A 26,662-nucleotide genomic window follows, 5' to 3' on the forward strand; every position below is an offset into this window, starting at 1 on the left:
CAAATACATAATCCAGTCAAGGAATATCTCTTGCTTGTATGTATTTTAATTATAAAATGACCTTTCCTGTAGCTTGTTGGTTCCTCCGCATTGCCTCTAAATTTTAAATAGAGATTTTTTTTTAAGATTTATTTTTATTTATCAAGAACTGGGGTACAGGCCAAAGGTGTGGGAGGGTGAGAGGATTCACCAGAGACAACAGGGAGCAGAACAGGCAGACGGACCGAAAACACTGCTGAGGGGAGCAGCAGGCGAGACAGAGGTCTGCCACGCCAAGTGGTGATCCCCCTGGCCGGCCAGGAATCGAACCCATGCTGCAGAGACTGCGGACAGCTTCACAGCGCTGCACCACTGGGGACACCCCTTATAATGGAAATTTAAACGCACTTTAATCTTCCTTCTTCCTCTGGCACACCTCTGTTCATTTTATCACATAAAACCCCTCCTTTATATAAATGGCAACCATCAGATACTAATAACATCCAAAATGAACAACATTTAGTCCATGAAGTTCTAATAGTAAAAGTCCTAATAGTAAAATTTGATGCCTACAGTCTACAGCACCGAGAAGAAATGTTAATTAACCATGAATAAAACAAGTCAGAATTCCTCCAGAGAAAAAACTGTCCCTACTATAAAGAGCTCCTTCTTCCTCATGAACTACGTCAAGTGGAATCCGTGATATTTCAGGTACAGTAAGATTCCCAGGACTGTTTCTCTCCATACCTGCACACCATCCCCTTGAGTCAATGCCATACACCAAAGTACAGGTCAAGAGAAACAGTTCTAGTTAGGAGAGGTCTGCTAACCTGAGGCCTGGAATAAAATTTAAAGCATGTTTGAGCTAATAGACTAGCAACTAAAACATTTCTCACAGATCTGGAGACTGGGAAATCCACGATCAAAGGGCCTGCAGACCCAGTGTCTGGTGAGCGCCCTAAGTTGGCAGCTATCTTCCTACTGTATCTTCACATGGTAAACAGTTGACTGTGCGCTAGACCCTTTATACCCTTAGAAGGGCCTTATTCCAACCCCGTGACCTCATGATAACCTAATTACCTCTCAATCCATCTTATCAGGGATAAGGGGTTCAACATGTAATTTTGGGGGGGTGGCACAAAGATTGAGTCCACATCACTACATCATCTCCCAAGGTGTCCAAAGTAGCTCATACTCATGCTTAAGGAGAGAAGAATATTATGTATGGAGACAAGAGATTAAAGTTTTGATAAAACAATGTCCCTTGTGGATCATGCTCAGCGAAATAAGCCAAAAAGAAAAAGAAAAATACCGGATGGTCTCACTCATAGCAGGAATCTAGAAAACTTAAATAAGGGACCAGGAAAATGAATAACTATAAGAAAGTGAAAATCAAAATCAACAAAAAACTATGAACCAGAGACACTTTTTTGGGGGCGGGGGCGGGAGGGGAGGGATTGGGGTCAGAATGGGGGGGCTGCAATTGTATGGGGAATATAACAATAAAATTTATTAAAAAAAAAAAAAACAAAAAACAATGTCCCTTGTTTCTTCAGTAACACAGAAGTCAGACTTCAGCAGTTTGTTTGGGAAGTTTTTGTGAGGTTAAAACTGCATAAAAGCCGAAGGAAGGTGGTCTCTTTTCATGCTGTGTGAATATTTAAAAGTAAGTTAGCTATAACCACATCAATGATTGTACAGTAATTTTTGTTTTTCAAGTTTGCCTTAAAATTCACATAAAACAAGATCACTGCCAAGGTTCTGAGACAGAAAACTTTCTATGAGACCTAGAAGTGTGGGACCTTTTGGGAAATCTTTCTGGAGAAACCTTGGTCTAAGGTGAATGGGTTAATCAGGCTTTTTATGCCACTAGCCTCTCGATCACCCCTGGCCTTGATCGTGTTAACGCAGAAGGCACATGGGTGTGGGGCACGCATGCCTGATTGTGGACATCTAGAACATGGGTGTGTGCGCATGAGCAAGTGTGCACACCTGTGCCTAAGAGTGAGGGGATAAAAGGGTGGCATCAGCCTGGGGGAGGGGAGCTCAAGTTGCTGTCTCCCTGCTGGCTTGTTTCCCTACTTACTATTAAAACCTGTGAAGATGATCCCAAGGGCTCCAAAGGTCTCTTTTAAACTGTTAGAACCGATGGTGACCCCACCTAGCCTACAATGGTTGCAAAACACTTGCCCTTTCTCAAACTGTCCACAGCTTAGCCCTGTCTTCTGGTATGGGTGACCCAGCATGGCCACCCAGAATATTACAAGGGCCACAGTGGCTGCTATCTCGGACTGGGTAGTTCAGCTCCTCTGTACCAGCAAGCCCCGTTTTAGCTGTCTCTCCCAAAAGTGATTCTCAGAGGAATTGATTCTTGCCCTGGGAAAGCTCAGATTCAGGTGGAAGTCAACAGGAAAGGAAACTGCTCCACCAGGTGATCTACAAATTCACATCGATTAATCTTCACAACAGCACTAACAACTTGGTGTGGTGATACAACCCTAATTTTATAAATGGAAACAAACTCAGGGTTTAGTTTGTTTGACCTTGCTCAGAATCAGAGCTAGCACATGGCAGAGCCTGGTTAAGGAGCACCTGGCTTGGAGTCTTGCCAAGCCACTCCTCACTGATCAAACTGTCAGTTTATCTCATTTTTTCTCCTGTGTGTAAAGAGTTGTACAGAGTTAGGGGCATATAACATGGGCCTTCAAAATGCTCACGTGAACCAGCCAGCTCAGGAGGTGCAACAAAACAAATACCTTACCTAACAAGCTCACACAAATGAATTGGCAGGCTTAGCCACCTGTCTGAAACAATTTGAAGACTGGCCTAAACATGGGAAAGCTCTGCTCAGTTGGCTTAAATGGAGCTCTGCAGTGAAAGGGAAGACAAAAAAAAAAGGGGGGGGGGGCTAAGAGGAAATTCAGGTAGAAACAAAAGTTTGCCCTGAAATGGAAGCTTCTATTTCATCACCTCACCACCAGATAATTTTGTACTTGACAATAGCAAGACAGACTCACATCCTGGTGTGCTCAAAATTGCGAATTAGACTCACGTCCTTAAAGTTTATAATTTTTAGATATTAAATAAAGTGAAGTTGTATGTGAAGATTTCAATTAACTTAAATATGCCCAGATCAGATTATGGGTATTTGCAGAAAATTTTTCATGATTTTAAATTGCAAGTCACAAAGCAATTTGACTCCAGTGCCAATGAGACTGTCTGAGGTGACATGTGAAGAAAGAAAACTAGAAACTGAATTTCTGACTGTTGGTTGTCACCACAGTAAAATATAGACTAAGCAGAGGGAACTTGGAACTATTCCACTTCACTTTGTTCAACTATCCTGGGTTCAACAAAATCATGGGATCTCAAAGACTAATAGCTGAACAGATTCCTGGATGTTGATGTGTGTAACGGCCTTAATTGTTGGTAGGTGCTTGGACAATGGAAACCTGAGGGTGATTATAAAGTACACCGGTATCAGCCCCATCAGGGTAGCTCAACTTCAAGAGGAACTGCTAAGGTTTCTAAAAGCTGCTTTTTATACTAAGATGACTTTGTATCCTACGAATCCATAGACAAGCTACATGAATTCTAGGACCTACCTCCTAAACCACCATGGCTCAGTGACAATAATATGTTGCTTTCCCAGAATCATCTTCCCTGATTTTTGTCACCCTAATATTTTCTTCCTTTTCTCTCACCCATATGGCTCACGTAGAGCTGACACCATTCCTGAAAAAAATAGGTTCGACAAGTAACCATCCCAGTAAACGACAATGCTGAGGTCATGCTTGAGAGGCAAGGTGGTCGCCTTTTCTGCTGGTTTTAAACAGGGGTGCCTTCAAATGTGGTAACATGGTTGGAGCTGGAATGGATTTGCTCAGTGAAATAAGTCTGAAGGGAAAAGAAATACCAGATGGTTTCACTTAAAGGTAGAATATAGGGAAAAAGACCACAGGTTAAGCAGGCCTTAAACATAATGCCACAAATGTTGCCACAGATCTGAGAACGAAGCCAGTGCAGAGCCCAGAGATGAAAGCCCTGGGTCTATCATTAGTATAAACTAGTGTTCAGGGAAAAGACAGACCCAACTTTCAAGAGAGATGCAAAATTCCAATGGATGATTTACACATCCCAAGAAAGTCAAAGAAATACAAACCTGACAAAATACAAGAAACAATGATTTTCAAACACTGGGCATCAGGAAGCACAATGAGACCTAAGAAAAGGAAAACAAACATGAGCCCAGCCACTGCCCCAGCTTACTTTCTGGAGAAACTTTTCAAGCTGCATTACAGGCAGGACTAGTGCAGAGGTCTCCAAGTTGAGGAAATGGAGTTGGGCATCTGGAGGAGGTTGGGCAGCAATGAAGTGAAGAGAGCTACATGAGAGTGTGGAGATTCCCCACAGGATCAGATAAAAATATTCATCAGTGCATTTCTGTGAGGAAATGATGCAAGGTCAAGAAAGTAGCTAAAAGGATACAGGGAGCAGGAACAATCTCCTTTGCTCACATGGGGCCAGGGATCAATTGCATTCTAATTCAGGGAGGGTGATCAGAGTAGTCAAAAAGGTTTTGCCTCAGTGATGGAGAAAAGCATCTAAACTCTGCTCTGGTTCCACCTAACCAAACTCAAAAGCAAGACCCAAAAGGATCCAACTATTTCCAAGAAACGATCACATACAAGAGAGCTCAAGAAAAAAGAAATACAAAAAAATATACGCAACACCAAAAGTTAATGCAAGGAATTCAGTCAAAACTTACAGATAAAAAATAAAACAAAAAACTCATTAAGAAGAGAAATTTTCAATAGAACAGACCCAGATATGCCAGGCATGGTAAACATCGCAACAAAGATTATAACTATAGTCCTCTGTTCAAGGAGGAAGCCTGAGCATTAAGTAGAGATGTAGAAGATATTTAAAACCCCAAATTAAACTTCCAGAAATGAAAAAAATTCCATATCCGAGAGAAAAAAATTACTGGATATATTTATAGACTGGTAATATTTATTTATAAGTTCAACTTAAAGCTTAAGGAGAGCTAAGTTTTTTCAGTTTAGGTTTAATGAACCAGAATTCAACTTTTCAAATAAAATATAATTCCTAAATATATCTCATAACCAAAAACTTATACTGAAGACATACCTGAAGCCCTTTTTTAAAAAAAAAATTATACCTGAGACCGTAAGTTCATTTTTTAGCTTAAAACAGTTTGAAAGTATTTTCTGCCACTTGCAGTCAGCCAAACTGGTTCTGAGAAAATACATTCTGTTTCACAGACCTGCTCAAACTTTTGCTGACATCATGTGTGATGCAGACCTAGAGTCATACTTGAGATGTGCCCACAGAATACAAACCACAACTCAATAACTTTCTAGTCTGGTAAAAACCATAATTCTCAATGACTTTTACTAAATTTGACCAATAACTTACACGAGACTTACAGCTATGAACTTTGGTGAGAAAAAAAATGATTGAACATTTTTTGACTACTTTTTTGTGCTGCTAAAAAGTTTTGAATTATCACTCCTGTGGCAAATTTTTAAATTATGCCAGTCATACATGATTTTCTGATCACTAGCCTCTAAAAATTGGATTATACATTCCTCAAGTGTCTACCGTCATTAATATTCCAAGACTACAAATTCACAGAAAGCTGACTTCTAAATCTGTATTCCAATCTGAGTTAAAATACACTGAAAACCAGCAATATTCAATTGTATGCATCATATCTATGAGAGGCAAAGAAGAGGAATGAATGGTTCTAAAACTTCCGTAACCTGACAAGGACTTTGTTAGGTGCTCTAACAAATTACTCATTTAATCCTTAAAAACTCTAAGAAATTAGATAATATTATTCCAGCTTCACAAATGATAAAATGTAACTTCAGACTTCACCCACTTAATCCAAGGTCATTTGGTTAGTAAGTAGAGCAAGCTGACCTGGTCAGATCTGAGTTAGAAACTTTTCCATTTGAAATGAGGAATTAGAAGATAGTAGGGATATTAGCAATTAGATGATAGAAAATGTAGATGCTTCTAGCAAATTATTTCAGTCAAATGACTTGTCTCTGTCTGCTTAATAACCAAGACTGGTATTTAAAGTAACCATTTGAAGGAAGGACTCAATAAATGATCCTAGTCACATGAGTCATTCACTGACTCCACTTCAGAAATCCAATAAGGCCATGTGCCCTCTTTCATTCATCAAGTTAACAAACATTTATTAAATGACTTACGTAAAAGATACTCTGGAGATGCTAGAATTACAAAGATGAAAGGCAGATTTATAATTTCCCAAAAGTATGTCAGTGACTTCCAGTCACCATATAAGCAAGTAAGACATCTTCAGAAATGGAGTTTCTAGATCATAATGCAGGGTGTAGGTTGTCACTAAGTCCCTCAAAAATAAGCTAATTTCTGTTGAGTTCAACGAGACCTTGTACAGGTCCATATCCACTTATTCCTAGTAATTACCTTTCTATCGTAGAAAGAAAAAGCTAGTTCCAATATCTGCCCTAAATTTATGTCAGTGCTTTTTTAGGGCCATATGAAAACATCTTTATTAAATAAATTATTACATATCCTACACCATGGAACCCCATGTAGTTAAGTAATGAGGAAACCCTCACTGTACTAGGAGGTGGTCTAAAGAACCACAAATATGTTAACTGTGTTAAAGGTATATAATATGATGCTGCATATAGTATGATGCTGTCTTTGGAAAAAAAGGGCAAAAAGCATATATACTTATTTATGAGCAGAATATCTCAAAAAATTATTGTTTGTCTCCTGGATAGGAACTGAGTGCCTGGGGTACAAAAATGAGAGGCACATCTAGAGGCTTTTCATTGTATACCTTTTATATATTTTGAATTTAATATAACATGTATATCAAATTTAATATACCATGATATATTTAATTAAAATTTACAGAAAAAAGCTCTTGAAAGATGAGAGTTTTAGCTCACAAGATCTAAACACAAATCTGAGGGAATCTTACATTTCCATCTTATTTTCTCTGTGTAGCATTTAATAGCTGTCTACTCCCTTTTTGAAATCTCCTTCAGCCTCCTTAAAAATACCAAAATGGAGTCATTTGACTTGCAGCCTGAAATTTGAATATTCTGCACAAGAATCGAGGTAAAGTATCGCTGGCGTTGTCATTGAGTAGTTCATATAGAAAAGGCTAGATCTACTCTATCTTACCACTAGTGCAAAATTTAGAATTCTGCAGTATTCAATACTACAAAGATTGTTACTATGTCCATTAATGACTACACTTATGACTACTAATGACATTAATTACTACATTAGTGCCAGTAATAATTAAAAATCTACAACTGAGCATCTGGAGACAGGCTGCCTAGATTCAATCCCAACTTAATTAGCCGTGCAGCCCTGGGCAGGCTTCATCTATGTGTTTTGATCTCCCCATCGAAAAGAAACCACTGTCCAGCTTCATAAGAGTTGTTGGGCAGATCTGCACATAATCCATGAAAGTGCCAGTCACAGGGCCTGAAGCTCTGTGATCTCAACTATGACCAGGTGCTTTGCTATATGGGGGAGAACCCTTGCCATCCACTCAAGAAGCTGTACCCCCAGAGACATTTACTTCCACAGGGTGCTATGGGTTCCCAGAGACAAGAACCCAAGAAGCAGTCTCAGCACAAAAACCTTTGGGCTCAATGTGGCCACATCTGAGATGTGCCCAAGACCTTTCTGAAGACTCTGGTGTCATTCTGTTGTTCAAGAAGCCTGTTACATGCCATATAGAAACCAAAACGCATAGTATGCACTGACTAGTGATACTTGAAAAAGAGGACAATATACAATCACTCTCTTTGGGGTATATTATTCTCTACTGTAATTATTCACATGATCTAATACATCATAATTTCACATACATTACTTGCATAATTGTAATCATTTTAATAGATAATAGGGAATTGGAAACAGTTTGATAGCATTGTAATACAGCAACAGTATTTCCTTTAAGGTTAACCTATAGGACTGATCTCTTGGTACTCCATATAGACATATGTATTCTTTTTTTTAAAAGATTTTATTTTTTTTTTTAAAGATTTATTTATTTATTTATACAAGCACTGGGTACAGTCAGAAGTGCGGGAGGGTGAGAGAATTCACCAGAGCCAGAGCGGGGAGCAGAGCAGGCAGAGGGACCGAAGTACACTGCTGAGGGGAGCAGCGGGCGGCAGGAGAGGTCTGCGCGCCATGCGGAACCCTTCTCCAGTGGCCGGGGAGCAGCCGGGGACCAAACCAGCGCTGCAGAGGCTGCAGGCAGCTTCTCAACCCAGCGCTCAACCGCTGCGCCACTGGGGAGGCCCTATTTTATTATTTTTATGCATACAAGTGCGCGGGGTACAGGCCAGAGGTGCAGGGAGTGGTCAGAGGATTCACCAGAGACAGAGTGGGGAACAGAACAGGCAGATTGACTGAAATACACTGCTGAGAAAAAGCAGCGGGCGAGTCAGGAGAGATCTGCCACACCATGTGGGTAGCTCCCTGGCCGGGGATCGAACTCGTGCTTTCAGTGGCTGCGGTTAGCTCCATAGGTTGCATCTTAACCCCCTGCACCATCAGGGAGACCCATGTATTTTTTTTTTTAAAGATTTATTTATTTATGCATGTAAGAGCTGGGGTGTAGCCAGAGGTAGGGGGAGGGGTGAGAGGATTCACCACAGACAGAGTGAGAAGCAGAACAGGTAGACTGACTGCAATACACTGCTTCAGGTGAGACAGCAGAGGTCTGCTGCGCCATGTGGGTTAGCTCCCTGGTTGGGGATGGAACTCATGCTGCAGTGGCTGCAGATAGCTTAATAGCTCTGTCTTTAACCCCTGTGCCACCAGAGAGGCCCCAACAGATGTATTCTTTCCTCTCTCTTCACTGACTCAGCTTCTGCCTATATAGAACTGCTGGCATTTTCAATGTTTGAGCCCTCCTATTTTTCTTGCCCTATTCAAGGTCAACACCACTCGCTCACCTACATCCCTGTCCTTCCTCATACACTCTGACATGTGCAGCGTATTACCATCCACTGACACTTGTCCTTTGTGGGACTGAACTATGCGTGGGCCTTCAGTTCTTCCTCGTCTGTACACTGTAATGTGCTACGTTTTTATTCCGTCGTGTCTCCTTCGCAAACTCCTCAGTTTAAAAACAAACAAAAACATACACCAGTAGCAGCCGTTATAGTTGTTACCTGCCAACACCAGGACACAGCTCTAGATCTGCCCTGATTCTGGACAGCAAAGCCAGGGTCTGGGCCCCATTCTACACCTCACAGCTGCTAAAGTGAAGGTCAAAGGGACCATCCTCCTATGTGTACACATCCTATTTCTCCAGTTAGGAAGGCAAGTCTTACTATTCTCTGTGTAGGCGGCAGTTCAAACATCTCCACTGAGGGTACCACAAAATGTCCCAAGTTGTCTCCAAGCTGTAGTTACAGGAAGGAAATAAATAAGTCAACCAATTTTCTCATTCCTCAGGTGTCATCTGTGATTTGTTCCGCCTCTCTCCTGGCACGGCATCTGATGTGATCACTCCCTGTCTGTGGGGGATGCATGCCAGCTGTCACCTCCCTCTTGGCTGTCCATGTGGCCAAATCTGCCAGTGTCCACGCCCTGTGTATCTGCCTTGGCATGGACTCTGAGTCCTGACCAGACCAAAAGTCAGCTCCAGTGTCTCAACGAAGACTGGAGTTCAGCCTTACGGGCACTGGTATTCAGACTCCCTGAATTCAAAGAAATGTTGGGTGGCCAACAACCCTGATGCCAACAGCAGAGTGGACGTGGCCCACAGACAATCCCTGGCCCCAGAGTGCCTGTTGCTCAGGTTTCCAGTAACCTGCTTGTGTTTGGAAGGAAAGAAATCCAAAGGCGAGTGTGAAGGATGCAATTTTGAATCTGAAGTTGGTAAAAATAAGGATAACAGTTTTCAAAAAGTGGAAATAAACTCCCACATCAAAAGGATCTTTGTCCTATGTTGTGTTTAGGTAATTACTCTTCTCACTTCTCACTCAATGTTTTGCCTCCTCCATCTCTCTCATGCCTCACCTTTCATATCAACAGGGAAATCCACTGGTTGATAGGTTTACCCCAAATATATCCAGAAAATACAAGTCCACAGATAAACAAAATTGAAGTTTCCCCCTACTTTTAAATATTCCAATTTAATTCACCTTCTAATCCAGGTGTCCCCACACACTCCCATGGAGAGGCTACTGCATCAACCACTGGACCCCGGGCTATGCCCTCAACTTTGCATAACGGGGCTGTATTTAATATTCTCAAAAAGTATGTGAAATTATTTCATTTTAAAGGAAAGAAAAAGAAGATGGTAATAAGTGAATGTTACCATTGCTTCACATTCCCTTAGACAAAAATTTTGGCAACTATAAGATTAGAGCAGCACAGGATTGAAAAGGGCCCTTAGGGACCCAATCTAACTGCTCAGATCCCCTCACAGCCCCCTCCCCAGCCCAGTCCCACAGGCAGCTGTCCCTCATAGTCAGGGCTGTCCTTTCTTCCTGAGGGAGGCAGAGGCACCCTTGAGTCAGATTATAAGATATTCTACTCTCAGATAGGCACAAATTAAATTTCTGACACTATGCTTCTTTTCATCACCTGAATATAAAGGTTAGCAATCTGACTTGAGAGAAATGCTTAATAATCAGCCATCAGAGATCAGTTAATTCTAGAACTTGTGGGTGTAGAAAAGCAGGTTTCTTGCAGAGAGAAGCCTCACTAATTCTCCAAGTCTTTGTTTCCACAGAGCCACAATGGCCCGCAGTGTTTGAGCTCCATGTACCGAAAACCATCTCCTCTGCAGAGTAACATGGGTGCAGATGAAGAACATAACCTATGAATAAGTAGGTCAGATGGGAGATTCCAAAGAAAAGGCACAGAGCACCCTGGGGAGACAAACACTAGGAGGCTTTGTCAGCACAGGACAACTCAGGCGTTACCCTGCAGCCGACCTCCTTGTATTTTCTCTGGTGCCCCTTGTACCTCAAGAAGTAGGTCTTGTGGTCAGCATCAAAGGAACAGTGGGGCTCAGCTTTAAATGAGTACAGGTGGAGAGGCTCATGTCATGTAGAAAGAATGGGAAAAGGAAAACCCAAATGCCCCAGAGAAGTTGTGATAATCTTAACTACAGGGTACAAGGTTCTGTCAGAAGAAATTATATCAGCTACATACACATACACACGCAATTAATGACCAAGATCTTTCACTTAACTCCTTAGGAAACCCTGGATCAGTGGAAGAACTATAACATCACCAGGAGTGGTGGGGGAGGGGGATACTACACTTCCAAATTACAATGATGTAAACCAGTATCACCTAAATAAAAATTTTTTTTAATCTTCCTTATGTAAGAGTTGCTAAAGCAATAAAAGCTCAACACAGACAGCCTAAAAAGGCTTGAAAATACCAAGTATGATGAACTAGCAGAAGCATCAGTTATTTCAACTTTCTGGGGACTAAACTGTTTTCCAGTCTCACGAGGCCCAGTTACAGAACCAGTCTGGATCCCCATGGGCCTGACAATGGGCACCTATGGGAATCCGCACAGTGAAACTGTCCATTCTTTGGGTTAATCTGACTCTCTAACCATGAAGTTACCTGCCATCAAAAAATTATGCTGCTACCAAAAATAGATGACTGGATCAAGAAGATGTGGTACATATATACCATGGAATATTACTCAGCATTCAAAAAAGATAAACACATGCAATTTGCAGCAACATGGATGACGCTGGAAGGGATCATGCTCAGTGAAATAAGCCAAAAAGAAAAAGAAAAATACCGGATGGTCTCACTCATAGCAGGAATCTAGAAAACTTAAATAAGGGACCAGGAAAATGAATATAAGAAAGTGAAAATCAAAATCAACAAAAAACTATGAACCAGAGACACTTTTTGGGGGGTGGGGGGTGGGAGGGGAAGGATTGGGGTCAGAATGGGGCGTTTGCAATTGTATGGGGGAATATAAAAATAAAATTTATTATTTAAAAAAAAAATTATGCTGCTAAATGCTATTCCAATAAAAATTACAATGTCATTCTTCAAAGAAATAGAACAATTATTGATGAAATTCATATGGAATCACAAAAACTCCGAATAGCCAAAGCTCTCCTGAAAAAAAAAAAAAAAGGGAATGGAGGCATCACACTCCCAGACTTCAAACTATACTACAAAGCCATTATCATCAAAACTGCATGGTATTGGAACAAGAATAGACGCAGAAACCAATGGAATCAAATAGAAAATCCAGGAATAAACCCACAGATTTATGGTCAACTAATCTTTGACAAAGGAGCAAAGAATATGCATTGGAGCAAAGAAAGTTTGTTCAATAAATGGTGCTGAGAAAACTGGGTCGCTACATGCAAAAGAATGAAGCCTGACCACTACCTCACATCATACACAAAAATCAACTTAAAATGGATTAAAGAACTAGACATAAGACCTGAAACCATAAAATACATAGAAGGAAATATAGGCGAAACACTACGTGATATGCACATCAAAGACATCTTTACAGACACATCACCCAAAGCAGTGATAGTGAAGGCAAAAATCAACAGCTGGGACTACATCAAATTAAAGAGCTTCTGCACAGCAAAAGAGACAATAACAAAAACTAAGAGAAACCCCACCAATTGGGAGAACATTTTTGCACACAACACTAATGATAAAGGACTGATCACAAAAATCTGCAAAGAGCTGATGAGACTCAACAACAACAAAGAAAATAATCCTGTCAAAAAATGGGCAGAAGAGCTAAAAAGAAACTTCTCTGAAGAGGAAATGCAAATGGCCAAAAGGCATATGAAAAAATGTTCAACATCACTTGTAACCAGGGAAATGCAAATCAAAACTACCATGAGATACCATCTTACACCAGTGAGAATGGCACATATTAAAAAAACTAGCAACAACAAATGTTGGCGAGGATGTGGAGAAAAAGGAACTCTTCTGCACTGTTGGTGGGAGTGCAAACTGGTCCAACCACTATAGAGAGCTGTGTGGAGATTTCTGGACCTACTAAACATAGAGCTTCCATATGATCCAGGAATTCCACTCCTAGGTATTTACCCAAAGGACACAGAAACATCAATTCCAAAGAGCACCTGCACCCCTATATTTATAGCAGCACTATTTACAATAGCTAAGCTTTGGAAACAACCCAAATGCCCAAAAATAGATGACTGGATCAAGAAGATGTGGTCCATATACACCATGGAATATTACTCAGCATTCAAAAAAGATAAACACATGCAATTTGCAGCAACATGGATGGCGCTGGAAGAGATCATGCTCAGCGAAATAAGCCAGGAAGAAAAAGAAAAATACCGGATGGTCTCACTCATAGCAGGAACCTAGAAAACTTAAATAAGGGACCAGGAAAATGAATAACTATAAGAAAGTGAAAATCAAAATCAACAAAAAACTATGAACCACAGACACTATGGGGGGTGGGGGGTGGGAAGGGAAGGGCTTGGGGTCAAAATAAGGGGGTTGCAATTGTATGGGGATTATAAAAATAAAATTTATTTTTAAAAAATTTAAAAAACATTGATTTAATAAACAATGTAATGATTCGGAAAGGATGGGAAAATAGTAAGAGTGTTATTCACGTGAGGTTGGAGCTAATGAGAGTTAAAGGGTGTTAATAGATTATCTCTAAAACTTAAAACTGTCTCTAAAATTAAAAACTAACAAACAATATAAGCATATTGTTCAGACCTATAATGTCCAAATCAAAAGGCACGACACACATGTGACAATGGAGCACTTCAGGTGTCGCTAGTGCAATAAGGAAGTGAATTTTTAAATTGATGTAATTTTAACCGATTAAAATTTAAGATTTTTAACTCAAAAAAAAATTATGCTGCTAAACAAGTGATCAGAGTTGCTCTACTTCAATGAAATTATTTAACAAATGGTTATTTTTTCCAAGTAACCTTAAGACATAGCAGTGGCAAAGCGAGAAGCAAATGGTAGTTGATTTATGGGGAACACTTTTAGCCTAGCTTTTCCATTCAGATTTTGCCATATTAGTATTACTATTCTTCATCCCCTATCTCACCAGTACTTCTTTCTAGCCTATCTCAAATTTTTCCCTATTCATGACCTTGCTTTTCACCTGCCAAGGAGATTGTAACACTCTTGGGAGTTGCACAGCAGAAAGCACAGATCAAACAAACCAAAAAGCCCAGAACTATTACATTAGCTGTAACCTTCTACTGCCATCTCGTTCTTGAGAACAATGTCATCTCTCTTTTGGCTGATGTCTTTCTCTGGTTGTAGATTGGCCCAGGGAAGTGGACATCAGCAGCCTGGATGCATTTTCAGGTGCTGCAGATGATTCCATAGAATTGAAGGTTTGTCACCAGGGTTTTCACTGTCTTCTGAATTTTTTAATTACTATTTTATTTTATATAATTCTTACATCATTTTTCATTTTTGCACAATGTATGCATTTTCATTTTGGTTATATTCCCCATACAATTGCACCCCCCCTTATTTTAACCCTAGTCCTTCCTCTCCTCCACCCTTCCCCTGCCCCCATAGTGTGTCTCTGGTTTATAGTTGCTTGTTGATTTTGATTTTTACTTTGTATTAATTAGTCTTTTTCCTGGTCCCTTATTTAGGTTTTCTAGATTCCTGCTATTTGTGAGACCATCCGGTATTTTTCTTTTTCTTTCTGAATTATTTCGCTGAGCATGATCCCTTCTAGCTCCATCATATGTATCCAAAACCCCAGGCATGAGAAAAGCAGGAAAGAATTTTGGTTAAGGCAAGCAGTGTGCTTGAGTGGTGGGAGAATGGTCATGTTTGTTGAAATTCAGAAGTCCATGCCAGGGTTTGTCTTCTGAATTTTAACAAACATGACCATTCTCCCACCACTCAAGCACACTGCTGGCCTTAACCAAAATTCTTTCCTGCTTTTCTCATGCCTGGGGTTTTGGATACATATGAGACTAGAAAAATCTTATGATTCCTCAGCTTGGCCTCTAATTTGTTGCTGTTATTAGGAATGCCTGAAGCAATTTAAAACTCTTTTAAAGAAAATAATGTTTCTCTAGGTGTAAGAGGTAACAATATATTCCTAGGGTCTCTCCACGATACCAGATCTTGACAATGCCTGCTACAGACCTAACGAACTATGGTTTCCAATATATAAATTACCTATTCATTAAAATACAATATATGGTAAGCTGTTTTATTCATCCCAATATCTCCACCACCCACCATGCCTGATAGATGAAAATGACTCAAAAATGATTAAAAGGTAGAGAGAGAACAGAGAAGAAGACTAAATGAATGAATTTTAGGACCAGATATCAAACCTGAATTCCATTTCATTGTCTCTTAACATCCATCACCACATGAAAAGATGAAACCCAAAATGCCTATCTTAGTCTTGACTTTTCCTGCCTACTACAGTCTTGTTTCAGGTCAAATTATTCTTTGACATGTAAGTTTTGTGATACAAAAAATACAGAAGAGAATAAATCAAAGTCCTCAGCCTATAAGTGGGACCAGAACTCATTTGTTTTAACATATATCTGTAACAATATGGCTATTCCCTTCACGTTTTAAAGAAAATTTCTGGAGAGGTCACTAGGATGTGTGGTCTTACTAGATATTCTCTTAAATGCCCCCTACTGAGAGTTATTCTAGAACAGAGCTACTCTGGCTATAATAAGCACAGGAATTACTTTTAAGATAAAATTTAAATGTTAAATTATGTAGCAGAAATTTCTAAAAAAAAAAAAAAGTGACTCTTACTAGCCAAATAAGATCTATTTTAAGAATTGGCAACATCTTTAGTTTTTCCCAATGTGGTTGAAAAATTGCACATACCGCACTTTCAACTACTTCACTGAAGTTCAAAATCAACATTAACATGGGAGATGGAAGTTAATTTTCACTAAGATTTCCCTGAAAGTCAGGACAGGGTCTTAGCAGAAATAGCTTTGGAGAGGTGAACAATGTGAACTTTATTCCTCATGGCTAACAAGCAGGATAATATTGCATATAAAAAGTCATCCCTAAATTTACAAAAGGCCAATAATACTGAGAAGGATACTAAATCCTCACAAGTGAAAGTAAGATCACTCTCATTGTGTTCATTTTCCATAGAAAGGACAAAAAAAACCAAATCTGGCAAATTACCTATTATGTTAAAAATATAAATTCTTTATCAAATTACAAATTCATCACGATTAGTTGATAGTGATCGATCATTCAACACTATGTGCCTCACTTTGGCTGATATAACAAAAGACTACAAACTAGGTGGCTTAAACAATTATCATGTTTCTCACAATGCTCAAGGTTGAGAGATCCCAAGACTAAAATGGGAGCAGATCCAGTGTCAGGGCCAACTTCCTAGTTTGCAGACAGCTATCTCCTAGTTCTATCCTCACATGGTGGAGAGCAAGCACTCTGGCGTCGATTCCTATAAGAACACTATCACCTTCTCCTATGTTGTCCTGTCAGGAGATGTCTTAGATTTGTGTCTGTCTTTTGGGTCTTGGTGGCCCGACTTCAGGCCAACTCTGTTTGGCTGGACATTTACCAATAAGGGGATGGTTAACGTTGAGTGTTTCATTAGGGAACTATTAACCTTTCTTCTCTCTCTACACACACCAATTCTATTAAAGATCTCACACACTAATAGTATGCCTTGACTTTTTGCAGTGGCTGGCAGAATCCCTTTAAAGCAGGCAAGTGTGAGCATGCCAGTTTGGGGGTCCTGGGGTTCCCCTCAGTCTGCCAACACTTTTAACTTTATTATATTACACATTTGGATGGTGCTTACACCTTCAAATTTTAAAAACCTTCGGTATTATTGTCCTTTTTCTTCGGATGTCCATCAGAGCTGTCAGAGACTTGGTTAACCTTGGCCCAAACCCACGTCACAGGTTGAAATAGTTAAAGCTTTTCTCAAGTTGTTCTTGCAATTTATTCCTCTCATTGATTCCATGCCTGGTTGCCCTCTCCAATTCATGTGCATTCAGAGTCCAGGCTGACATTATATGTATATATGTGTGTGCGCGTGTGTGTGTGTGTTCATGTATTAAAATACACAATATAAATTTACCACTTTAAATTGTACAATTCAGTAATTTTAAGTACATTCACAATATTGTGTAATTATCAACACTTCTAGTTCCAGATCCTTTTCATTGCACCAAACAAATGTCATAACCTCTAAGCAGTCAGTCTGCATTAGGCACTAGTAACTACTAATTTGCTTTCTGTCACTATAAATTTGCCTCTTCTGGAAACTTCGTATAAATGGAATGATACATGTGGCCTTTGGCACAGTGCCCCCAGTAAGGCCACATAATCCAGTAACATCTCCAAACATTTTTTTCTTTCACTTAGCATATGACTCATTCACATTGCAGCATGTAAGACTACTGCATTCCATTCAATGGCTGAATAATATTCCATGGTATGGATGTACAATATTGTATTTGTCCATTCATCCATTGATTGGCATTTGGCTTTGGCTGCTGTGTATAGTACTGCTATGAACACTTATATAAAGGGTTTTGTTTTTTTCCTAATACCTATTTTAAATTGTTGTCTACAGAAGTTTGCTTTTGTTTTACGGCCATTCATTCCAAGCAAGACATGAAGTTAATAACTTGACTGATGATGTGGGCGATCATAAGGAGTCAAGATTAGTCACATTACAAAGCAAGCTGCTTTCAATCATCTCTCTGGTTCTAGCCTCTTGATCTCCTGCAGGGACCACACATAAATTTACCTTCTTTTCACCCACATTTGTTATTTTCTCAATGAGGTCCCCTGATGTCTCTCCTTTTTATTTTATAACCCAGGAAATTTTGTCAAAGGAACTCTTCTAAACAAAATAGGCCTTTGCTGAATATATTTTTTTCATTGTTACATAGGAACCTTTAAAGAACTGGCAATAAGCTCAAAAATCCAAGAAGTCAGAAAATCATACCAGCATGGGTTTCCTATGATGAGGGGAAAGACATTCACTGGCATCACAGGTAATTAAATCCTGCCTCTCAGGTAACTCAGTATACTAGTAATCAGTAAAACTGGGATCTAAACCAAGAAAAGCATCTTTGGGGAATATGACAAAAACAGAAGGTAAAGACAAGGCAGTAGACAAACAAGGCGCTAGACAGTCTAGATGTTTAATGAAGACCAACACATTTCACAGTCAGCATCTGTATTTTCCCTATGGAACACTAAGATATAGGGTAATACCATAGAAAAATCTAGGATCTAGCTAAAATCAAAATGGAAGAATCAAGGTCAAAATGACGGCACTGGGATGGAAATGTTCCACTGTTCAGTCTGAACAGTGCCTGCTGCAGCATGAAAGGGAAACAGAGCAACTTTCCTGTTGAGTTTAATATAGCGAATTGGTTGACACCTACTACGACGCCTGCCAGACTTTTAGGCTCTCCTCCCTAACAGGATACTCTCCACGCTGTCACCAGGATTACCCATATCAAATTCATATCTGATAATAATGATGACCCAGTAAGCATTTTCTATGGGCCAGGAATTACTGTAAGCATTTTACATACATTATTTCATTCAATTCTTACCTTACAAATGAGGAAACTGAATCACAGAAATAATTGGCCCAATATTACACAGCTAGTAAAGTTAGTGATAAGGAGACTGGAGTTTAAAACTGATTTTGTCTGAACCTTGCTTTGTTTGTCCTCAACACTGCCATTCATTTACTCTACTCTAAGCCAAAATCTTGGCTGTATAAAACTGACTTAAGAGAAAAAGTTTATTAAAAGAATATTAAGTGCAACAACACTAATGATAAAGGACTGATCACAAAAATCTGCAAAGAGCTGATGAGACTCAACAACAACAAAGAAAATAATCCAGTCAAAAATGGGCAGAAGAGCTAAAAAGAAACTTCTCTGAAGAGGAAATGCAAATGGCCAACAGGCATATGAAAAAATGTTCAACATCACTTGTAATCAGGGAAATGCAAATCAAAACTACCATGAGATACCATCTTACACCAGTGAGAATGGTACATATTAAAAAAAACTAGCAACAACAAATGTTGGCGAGGATGTGGAGAAAAAGGAACTCTCTTGCACTGTTGGTGGGAGTGCAAACTGGTCCAACCACTATGGAGAGCTGTGTGGAGATTTCTGGACCTACTAAACATAGAGCTTCCATATGATCCAGCAATTCCACTCCTAGGTATTTACCCAAAGGACACAGAAACATCAATTCCAAAGAGCACCTGCACCCCTATGTTTATAGCAGCACTATACACAATAGCTAAGCTTTGGAAACAACCCAAATGCCCGAAAATAGATGACTGAATCAAGAAGATGTGGTACATATATACCATGGAATATTACTCAGCATTTAAAAAAGATAAACACATGCAATTTGCAGCAACATGGATGGCACTGGAAGGGATCATGCTCAGCGAAATAAGCCAAAAAGAAAAATACCGGATGGTCTCACTCATAGCAGGAATCTAGAAAACTTAAGTAAGGGACCAGGAAAATGAATAACTATAAGAAAGTGAAAATCAAAATCAACTAAAAACTATGAACCAGAGACACTCTATGGGGGGTAGGGGGCAGGAGGGGAGAGATTGGGGTCAAAATAAGGGGGTTGAAATTGTATGGGAAATATAAAAATAAAATTATAAAAATAAATAATCTTAAAAAAAGAATATTAAGTGCAAAAAATATGTAAAATTTAAAAAGAAAATGCATACATTGTACAAAAATGAAAAATGATGTCAAAAATATATAAAATAAAATTTTAAAAAAAGAATATTAAGTGCAGTATTGCTTCTACTAAGATGTAGAAACCCACCCTAACAATACAGAAAACTGAATAATTTAGCATACAAATTTCTTGGACCTATCAGAATATAAGGACCTGCTAAAAGCTGTAGGTAGAGAACATATAATGAGAAAAGCCTCCCAGTACCGTGGGCCACTTAGGAAGTCTAAGTTATCAGCAGTCCAACACCAGAGGAACTTAAAGTCTGGTGCGCTGAAGGTAAACATACTAAAAACAAAATTCAAGCCCATCTGAACTCACTAGATTGACTCAACACTCCGTAACAATGGTCTAACAGGATAAAAATTTTGCCAGTTTCTATTTACATCACTCTACCTCTCTAGACACAATGTGCAACATCCAGTTAAAGCTGGAAGTAGTATCAAAAACAAGAAAGCACCCATTTTTGAGACATCAAACTGTAAATATAACCAGACCCGCAAGTAAATCAAATGTTGAGACTATCAGAAAGAAGTTTAAAATTTCTGTAATTAATATGTAGTTACTATGTAACTTAAGGTTTATACCTATGTAGAAGGAAAATATACAACAATAGCACAAAGGATGGCAGGGAGGAAAGGAAAGGACAGTGTTAGCAGGTTAAGTGTGAAAATTCGAAGATGTATATTGTAAACCCCAGAGCAAAAACTATAAAAAATACATCTAACTAATAAGCCAATAGGAGAAAACTGATGGAATTTTAAAAACACAGTAAGTTTGATAGAATACCAGAATAGAGAATAAAAACAAAGATATGAGACAAGTGGAAAACAAATAGCAAGGTGGCAGATATAAGTTCAACTATATCAGTGATGTACATCAAATGTACTTAATTAAAAGGCAGAGATGGTCAGAATGAAAGAACAAGTTATCAACAAGGAGCCAAGAAGAAGCCACTCCAATGTGCATGGCTAAATTAAAAGAATGGGAAAAGATCTATGGGAACAATAATTAAGAGGGAGCCAGAGAGGCTATCCAGATGTCAAAAAAAGAATGTCACAACAAAGAATATTTGTCCAGATGTCACAACAAAGAATATTTCCAGAGGTTAAAAGAAGCGTTATCTACAGGAAAAGGTCAAGAAGACAGCGATCACACATGACTTTGCACCTAATAACAGACCCATTAAATATATAAGGAACAGTTAATAGAACTAAGAGTAAAAACAAATCCACAACTATATATGGCAATTTCAACATATTCTTTTAGTATTTGATAGAATGACCAAAAAAACTAGTAATGATAAAATCACTTGAAGAGCTTTATAAATGTGACCTAATTAATGTTAATAAAATATTCCACACAGAAGCAGTGAACATTTTTTCTTCAAGTGAACACGGACCGTTCATCAAGACAGACCACATTTGGAGTCATAAAAGAAATTTCAACAAAATTAAAAGGACTGAAATCAATACAAATGTATGTTCTCTAAAGAGGCTGGAATTAAGTGAGAAATCAATAACAGAAGAATATCTGAAGATCCCCAAAGATTTGGAATTAAACACACCTACTCCTAGATAACCTTTACATCAAAGAAGAAATCGCAAGAGAAATTAGTTATTACTTTGAATGAAGTGAAAATGAAAACACAACATACCAAAATTTTGTTGAATGAAGCAAAAGCAGTATTTGCAATGAAATTCATAGCATTAGTTTATATTGAAGTCTTAAATCAATAATCTGTTTCTATATTAAATTATCAATATTAGAAATAAAAAAATCACTATAGATCTTACATATATTAAAAGGATAATAAGGGGAAATAAGGAACAATTTAAGGCCAATATATTAACTTAGATAAAATGAATAACTTACTGGAAAGACAAACTATCAAAAAGCTTATTTAGGGAAAAAAAGGTAACATGAATAACCTAACCCTATATTTATTAAAGAGACTGCAATTCTAGTTTTAAAAATTTCCCACAAAGAAAGTATCAGGCCCAGGTGAGCTCACTGATGAATCCTAGCAAACATTTAAGAAATAATATAAATTCAACAGTCTCTTCCTAATTCATTATGTAAGGCTATCATTACCTTGACACCAAATTCAGAGAAAGATGTAAGAAATTAAAAATAAATGTACCTCCCTGGTGGTGCAAGGATTTAAATCTCAGCACTATGAAGCTATGCGCAGCCACTGCAGCATGAGTTCAATCCCCAGCCAGGGAGCTACCCACATGGTGCAGCAGACCTCTCCAGTCTTGCCTGCTGCTCCACTCAGCAGTGTATTTCAGTAGATGTGCCTGTTCTGCTCACCACTCTGTCTCTGGTGAATACTCTCAATCCCTGCATCTCTGGCTGCACCCCAGCTCTTGTATGCATAAAAAAAATTAAATAAATGCGAAAAGTTCTCAACAAAACATTACCAAATTGAATCAGCACAATAAAGACTACTCCCCCATGACCGAGCAGGATTCAACACAAAGTTGGTTCAACATTTGGAAATCAATTATCATTCCAACACATTATAAGAGGGAAATTCCATGATATCAATAAATGCAGAAAAAACATCTGACTCCATTCACCATCCATTTATAATAAAATCTCTCAATAAACTAATGTAAATGACATGCCTGAAACTGGCATACATATGAAAACCTTTAGGTAACATCACTTATTGGTGAAAAACTTAATGTTTCACTTTAAAATTAAACCTTCTCTCCACCAATAACTCAAAAGTCTCCTATGTAACATTCTCCTCTGAGAGGAGGTGCACTGGTTCACATTCTGCACAAAGAAAAAAGTCAGGCTATCTGGGATTGGAACATCTTTTTGTTACCATGAAGTCAGAAAGCTTTAAAGGAATCAGCAGTGCTAATTGGACCAAGTAACCAACCTCACAGTGCAGCAATAATTTTTTTATTGTCAGTTATTAGAACAAATTGGATCTCTGAAAGGCCACGAATTCGTGACAATCCAAGTGGAAAAGTTCCAAATAGTAAAAAGCAGAGAAAAGATTTTAAAACACCTACGAACGTTTCACTTTTTCATTCTAATAAGTAATGTAAACACATATGGGTACTTTTATTCTGACAGGTCTGTTTACAAAGTAGATGTACATACTGTTCCACCTGGATAACAGAAACAACTCTCAGTCCAGGGATAAGTCAGATAGTCTCAGGCATCGTGCGGCTTTGTTCTGATTGTGTGGGCAGAACAAGAAGGGCTGCTCACACACAAGTGCCAAGCAGATGATGAGAACGGAGTGTATTCCAAGAACCAGTCAATGATTCTAGAGCCCTGCTAACTCCACAGACTCAACTTCTTCTCTACTAGGAAGTAAAGCCTTCAGTGAACCAAGAAATATACCAAAATAATGTGTTAAAAAAAAAACATGAATTTCCAGCATTACAAAATGCTCCCCTCAATGTCTCAAACACAACAGTGTGTTATATAATGCAAAAACTAAAAACTGTGAGAAAGGTATGACTTCTTACAGACATAACAAAAAGCATATTGAAACTGATGATTGAAATCCAATAAAATCAACTGAACTAAGACAACACCTTATTTCTTTCAGACTGAATTTTTGAAAGCCCAGAAGAAAAAAATATTACAGAAATCCTAGGAGGGTAACGAATTGCTCTCTAAGACATTGGAATTACTCACAAGAGTCAGTCATACTAAAATTTTAGTCTCAGTTTAAAATGGTAAGGATATTCAAGTTTATAAATACTCAAATATTCAAGTCAATTTAAAGTTTTATTAAGTATAAGACTTTAATAAATTGAACATTAAACAAAAAAATTAAGTCCACTGTCATTACTTCTATTCAATATCCTTCAGGCAGAAGTCCTAGCCAGAGAAACTAGGCAAGAAAAGGAACAAGAAAGCATACAGATTAGAAAGAAGCAAATATAACTTTCTTTATTCATAGATGATGAGATTATTTCCATAGCAAATACCAAAGAATCTATTTTTTAAAAGCTCCAAGAAATGGCAGGTGATCTTAGCAACATACAAGGTCAATATCCAAAAATCAATTATGTACACTAGCCATAAATCACTGAAAAATTTCAAAGCAGTATCGTTTAGAAGCACATTATAAAATGCAATAACTAAAATTACAATGAAAAACCATACCTACTAATATGACAAATTGCTCTCTTCTGCAGCTACCCAAGATCCTGAAAGGAAAGGAGCCCAACAGGAAGAAGATGGCCCCTGCCACTGCTGTCATGAAGAAGCTGGAGGCCAAGAAGGTGGTAAATCCCCTATCTGACAAAAGGCCCAAGAATTTTGGCACTGGGCAGGTCATCTGGTCCAAAAGGGACCTTACCTCCTTTTGTCAAATGGCCCCACCACAACTGGCTGCAGCAGCAAAGGGCTATCCTCTATAATGGCTGAAAGTGCCTCCCACCGTTAGCAGTTCACCCAGCCCTTGGACAGCCAAAGAGCTACTCTACTGCTTAAGCTGGCTCATAAGTACAGAGACCAAGCAAGAGAAGAAGCAGAGATTGTTGGACTGGGCTGAGAAGTTGCTGATAAAGGGGATGTCCCCACTAAGAAGCCATCTGTCCTTTCAACAGGGGTTAATACTGCCACCACTTTGGTGGGGAATAAGGCAGTTCGCTTGTTGGTGATTGCACAAGATGTGGATCCCATTGAGCTGCTTGTTGCCTGCCCTGCGTCAGAGTAGGGGTTTACCTACTTCATAATCTAGGGGTAGTCCAGGCTAAGGCATCTGGTCCACAGGAAGACTTTTACCACCATCCACTTTCACAGGGTTAATTCAGAAGACAAAGGAGCCTTGGCTGAGTTAGTGGAAAAACCAGCACCAATGACAATGGCAGACATGTTGAGATATCTGCAGTGAATGAGGAGGTAACATCCTAGCTAAAAATCTGTGGCTGGCATTGTCAAACTGGAAAAAGGCCAAGACTAAAGAAACTCACCACCAAACTGGGCTAAGGGTACACTGTCATGTTATTGTGTATAAAAGACAATTCTCCTTCATAAATTAAAATGATAAACTAATCTGACTGAGGATGCAGGGCAACTGGCATACTTTCACATTTTGCTAATGGGAACACAAAATGGTATACCCACTATGGAAACCAATATGAGAGTTAGCTTATAAAATTTAATATAGTTTTAACTATATGATCCATTCCTAGGTATTTACCTAAATAGGTATTTACCTATTTAACATAATGTCTCTATGAGGACTTATACATGAATGTTCACAGATGCTTTAGAAGCCAAAAAAGGGGGGAGGACCTAAATGTCCATCAACTGGTGATTGGATAAACTGTGATATAACCAAATAGTAATCAACTAACAAAAAGGAATGGACTGCTGTATATAATAACATGGATGAATCTCAACATTACAGTCTAGTATAACTATAGTTAAGTAAAAAAAAAAAAAAGTCAGACATAAAAGCCTCATAATGTCTGATCCATTTATGTGTTTGGAAATGGCAAAACTCCAAGGACACAAACTCTGATCAGACTGGGGACTGGGGATAGGCAGAGGAGACTGACTACAAAGAGGCACAAGGGCACTTTGGGAGAGGATGAAAATAGTCTCTCTTGTGATACTTGTTGCACACATGACTGCATTGTCAAAATTCACTGAACTATGAAGTTTAAATGCTACATTTTTTTAAAGTTATACCTCAATAGACGTGAAGGGAAAGGAGGGACAAAAGCGAGGGAGGGATAGGAGGGAAAAGAGAGGGAAGGAGACAGAATGGACAGCTCACTGACTGTCCTGGAGAGCCAGGTTGGAATCAGCCAACAAAGACACCCCAAATCATGCGGGGAGATAGTGGAGTAAGGACATCACTGCTGCTGAAGGGCCAAGACACCACAGCTTCTACTCCCACCCTGGCCCTTGGGTATTTGCTCCCTACTGCCTTTAGAAACTGATGCTTCCATCTCCAGAAATGAATTTTGTTTGAGATGCCTGCATCTTCATATCATCATTTAAGATCTAGTATAGAGACATCTGACTGACAGAGTCTAGGCTGTGTGACCGTTCCTTGCCTGCAAGTAAGACTGGGCAAGACAGCATATAACACTTTCAGCTTCTACAGTGGGGATAGACTGTATCGTTAAGTTGAGGAATTCCTCTAACACAGAAAGCAGGTCCTCACCATTTGCCCAGCATTAGTTCTTTGCAGGGTACCCAAAAAAGAATAAACATCTACTACACCTCCTACTTCATGGATCCTGATTAACAACTTTAAATGCAGACCCAGTGTTTATGGGATAAAGTCTGAACCATTTATGTGCAATCAAACCTCATCTGGATCTGACTGGTTGGCCTCAGTGCCCCTCTCACACTACCAACTGACTAGTTCCAGTTCCCAGGTAATGTCACTGCCCCCCTCTTAATTTCCTCGGCTTTGGGACTCTGATATGCCTGAAATGTCCTCCTCCTCCATCTGAGGAGTTCCCAGTCATCTGTTAAAGTCTACTTCATGGAAACCTTGTCTGAGTCTTTGGGCAACATGACCAGACCTTCTACACTCTGCTCCAGGTAAGAAATTAAATGCTTAGGGGATAAGATTTACCCTTTAAAGTCAAAGAAAAGATATGTTTTTGAAATAAGTAAAATATAACTCTAGTCCTATCATCAAAAGTAGTAACAAAATTTTTTATTTTTTCTAAAAATTTTGAGGTCATTAGATGACTGTTGTTTCAACATCCTTACTCCTCACAGTGTTCTGAAGATTATCTCTAAGAGAATGAGTGAAGACATATCTACAAATTTTCACTAAGGCAAATGACACAGAAGAGAAACGTCCTCAGATCCCAAAGGGGCCCAAGATCAGGTCTAGGCCTGGAGCTCAGATGGGAACAGAGCA

General features: G+C 38.9%; 1 long non-coding RNA gene and 1 pseudogene across 2 annotated transcripts in view; one reads left to right on the plus strand and one right to left on the minus strand.

Annotated features, from left to right (window-relative positions):
• The window catches only part of LOC119238988 (uncharacterized), a 95,735-nt gene that overhangs the window by 12,603 nt on the left and 56,470 nt on the right, over positions 1-26,662 (minus strand). The gene's annotated exons all lie outside the window — the stretch shown is intronic.
• LOC119238093 (60S ribosomal protein L7a-like) lies at positions 339-24,867 on the plus strand (annotated as a pseudogene).

Source organism: Talpa occidentalis, unplaced genomic scaffold (assembly GCF_014898055.3).
Source record: "Talpa occidentalis isolate TD23 unplaced genomic scaffold, MPIMG_talOcc4v2.1 talOcc4.11, whole genome shotgun sequence".
NCBI lineage: Eukaryota > Metazoa > Chordata > Mammalia > Eulipotyphla > Talpidae > Talpa > Talpa occidentalis.